The 4365-nt window shown below is 32.6% G+C and overlaps 1 pseudogene; it reads right to left on the reverse strand.

Annotated features, from left to right (window-relative positions):
- Positions 1–430: 430 nt before the first annotated feature.
- LOC118192920 (small nuclear ribonucleoprotein Sm D3 pseudogene) lies at positions 431–1100 on the reverse strand (annotated as a pseudogene).
- Positions 1101–4365: the final 3265 nt, after the last annotated feature.

The raw sequence follows: 4365 nt of genomic DNA on the forward strand, positions 1-4365 counted from the left end.
ACAATAATTAAAAGTTAGGCATCACATGAATACTTCAGTGACTGGCCTGAACTAGAGCAGTTTGAACAATGCATGGCTTCATTTGATGAACATTACTATGCCACGCTGCTCCATAACATAAGTTTTAATAACATCACCTCAAAATATAAGACTGTTAACAAGGGTTTAAAAAAAATTAACCCACATATAAAAACTAAAAAGTTTACAATACAATCAAATAATACTAGCAGTTATTATTATTATTTACATAATAAGTACTAGCAGTTAGGTTAATATATGCAAAAGCATTCTTTTGCAATAAATACCGAAATGTAACTTATACTCCCTGAATATACAGTCAACCTTGAATTTATTATTTTAATCTGCAAAATAAATATTTATTCTCCTGAAATTTTTATGCTTCATTTTAAATTTATCATAGATCACACGATTAAAAGAGATTATATTTATTAAGATAAACAGAAATTCAGATTTTCACAAACTGGTGACAAAAACAAAATGGCACATACCACAATTGAGTAAAACAAAATTTTTGATGTTTCGAAAATTATTTCGAATGCCGTTACAAGGTTTAGTTTGAAAATTAAATTAGTCCACAATGAAATGTCTGCATTAAAAGCATAAAAATGAGATGATTACCAGTCACAACGTATCGATGACTCAATAACGACGACGTGAGAAAGAAGATCTCCCTCCACGTCTTGGCGGAGGGCGGCTAGCTTGCCTAGCCAGATAAGAAACAGTTTCTTTCGCTTCATCTGGTAAATTAACGTAGCGTATTCTGGAGCCTTTAATATACACATTGATCATCTCGACGGTCTTTCCAGAACACAAAGTTACTGTCACATTTGAGAGGCTAAGATTCATATTATCCTCAGCCTCCAACAATGTACCAACAAACATTTCATTGTTGTTGGTTGATACTCTAACTTTTTTGCCATGGAACTTTTGCAAAAGTAACACTGGTACGCCAACACTGGGACGAGCCATTCTTTCAAATGAAATGTTTACAAATAACTACAAATGACGCTCAGTTGTGATCAGCTAACTTAGCACCCGTTCGCCGGTAAAAACAAAATGCACAGGTGTCTTGTTTTCAGAGCTGTTGCAAACCGCATGTATTCGTTACCGAGTAACGGGTACAACAGTTGACTCGAAGTACCGACTCGGTACTCACAAATTCATTTCGTTACTCGCATCTGTCGTACGATGCGGTTTATTCGAGTACGAATGATGCGGTTTCTATGCGAATACGAATGATGCGGTTGCTGTTCGAATACGAATGATACATTTGCTAACAATACCCGTGTGCCACATTTTTCATTGATAATTTCGAATTTTTTTCGTTAACTCATCGGGAAAACTCTTGTTTACATTATGTGTTTTAGTTGAAATATTGTTTAGTTGTTGATATTTAAGAAAATGATCAATTTTGATAGCGTGAAGCGTTATTTTGTATTTGCTTTTTACATTTAGATTTATAGTGCATATTATGTCTGTAGTTTGAAAATTTAGATGATTATTGATTTTTTTCTTGAGCGTGCCATAGGGAGATTTTATTGATTTGAAATATTTATATACTGCACTTAGGTATTGTTTAAATAAGAATATGTAGGTTAATATAAGTCCTTTACTTCCTTATACGAAATAAAAAGGAAGTAAGTATTGTAATCGAGAAAATTTTTGGGTATCATATTTCAACGGAAATATCCATTTTTGACGATTACGGAATCCATGTGAATTATTTTTTGGGTGACGTCTGTACGTACAAACACAATTTTTTTTTTTTTTTTTTTTTTTTTTCCCCAGAAACGGATTGTTAATGTAATCCCATTTACTCTAAGCTGATACTTATGACTAATGACTATGATTTCAAGTTGATACTTGAAAGGGATTTTTTTCGTGATGTGTAAGTACGTATATATGCATTTCACATAACTCAAAAACGATTAGAAATTTTGTATATGAGCCCATTATAGCATCTAGATGTGCACCTCCCTTTTTATTGCAATCGGTAATACTATAAAACGTAAATATGTATATTTTAAATAAATTATAATTAAATGTAAAGTACATATATATATATCATTATAATTAAATGTAAAGTACACACACATTTATATATATATAAATATAAAATAAAAGCCAAGTAAGGCAAAAATAAAAGCCTTGGTTTTTATTTTATTTATTTATCACTAAGTAAGTTACTTGGCTTTTATTTTCGCAATCGTTGGTTGTAGTCAGGACTTAATTTTTAAAATTAGAAGTGCTGGAGCTTTATGGAAGGCCATCAGGAAAGATGAATAAATAAATAAATAAATATAAATAAAAAACAAATAAAATAACTAATGCAATAATAAAATAATTAACAACTAGAATATTAAATGATTATTGTTATAATTCAATAAAAATGTAAAGACAAATGAAAATTTAATTAATTCTTAAATTAATGATGAACAACTAAGTAATGAAATAAAATACCAGACATCGTCTGGTTTGGGGGCTGTGGCTGAAATTGCAATTTAAGAACCAAGCCAAGGATTAGGTAAATTTAGGCCCTTGATGAGCAAATAATATACTGTTTACCAGAGTATAGATAGAAATTTGGTTATGTAGCCTATTCTTCTAAAACGATGTTTCGTCGCTGCCTTCCCCCACCAATTCTCTTTTTTTCGATTTCGGATTATTTGGTTACGACAATGCACACTAGGGCTATTGCCTAAGGGAAAGGAAACTGGCTCATATGCAAGTTACACATGGGGAAAACCCCAAAAACGCCAGTGCAGCCAGTCGTTAGCCGGGAATTGAACCCTGGACTGAACTATTAGTCTTCAGCGACTTTACCGCTCGAGCGCTGGTGGGCTCTTCGCTGTTTGAAAAATAGGTGTTCACTTTTCGATAAAGCAAGCACCTGTTTTCTTCAATTAAAACAGGTTAGACGACATGACTCTTACTACTTCATTCTCACTTAGCTTTTGATTTCTAATATTGATTCAATATTTTCTGTAGGCATTCTGATTAGAATAATGGATTTCAAACATGTGCAAAAGGCGTGTATCTGAATATAATTAGGTTTTTATAACATAGGGCCCATTTTATTAATTTCTAAAGCAATAGAACCACATCATCGCTGTTTTGAAAGAAAGCAAAAATGTGACAAATGTATAATGAACATTAATATACATGCTTTACTAGAAATTCACCCTTTCGTCATTAGCGGTTCTGATGAAAGGAATGGGGAGCAGCAGCAAACGAAATAACGAATAACGGACAAATAACGAAATCTAATCTTTAATGCGGTCTCCCAGTTTCTTTAGCCCACCAGCGGCCAAGCGGTAACGTCGTTGAACACTGGTAATTCGGTCTGAGGTTCGAATCCCGCGAACGGGTTGGCTGCATGGGTGTTTTCGTGGTTTTCGCCATTTGTGTGTAACGTGTATACGAGCCATTTCCCTTAGAAAGTCCTCCACGAAGGCATCCCTCCCTTTAGGCAGATAGCCCTAGTGTGCTTTGCCATAATTAAATACACCAACACCAATCCAGTTTCTTTATTTGTATTTGGAAAAGTTTTATTGTCATTATGAAAAGTGAAATTTGATATGGCTACCGCATAACTTTTTAAATTACGCTTATTTTTGATGTACTTCATTTAAATTTATTTCCTCGAATTATTCTAACTTAATTAAGCGATACCCGAAGGCAAGTTACAAATAGCATCAAACACTGCAAATTTTGAAATTAAATTTCCCGGTCAATCTCTGTCTACGGGACTCAAACTTCTTGTATTTTTATTTTTTCATAACGAGTATAAAACTTTGCCAGCTATAAATATAGGAACCAGAAGACAACATTAAAAGTTAGATTTCATAATTTGTCCAAAATTAATTCTTTTTAAAATTTGACATTGACAAAATATGAATATTTTAGTCATTTAAAATACTTCTGTATTTTTGTTGCACCGTATTTAAACTTGCTTCTTCGAGTTATTGACACTAAATTACATTAATTCCATTATCTATTAGAAAATAGTTATAGCAAATCATCTAATTACGACATCTCTAAGAGGTCACTTTCTAAGAAATCTGTATTTTGAGAACATAAACAAACATTGGTAGTGAACATCACCTTTTTAAGACCACGATATTATATTCAGATACAACACCTTCTGAGCACGTCTGAAATTCATTCTTCTGCTCAGCATAATTCGTCTGCATAAAATAATAAATAGTATTAGAAATTAAAAGCTAAGTCGAAGTAGAAACAGTCATCTCTTCTAAACCATTTTAATTGAAGTAAACAGACGTTCGTCTTATCGTAAAGTAAACACCTATTTTTCAAACAGCGGATAAAACGGAAAAGAGGGAA

This window comes from Stegodyphus dumicola, chromosome 5, assembly GCF_044657685.1.
Source record: "Stegodyphus dumicola isolate Sdum_Otavi_A_Nest chromosome 5, ASM4465768v1".
NCBI classification, from domain to species: Eukaryota; Metazoa; Arthropoda; class Arachnida; order Araneae; family Eresidae; genus Stegodyphus; species Stegodyphus dumicola.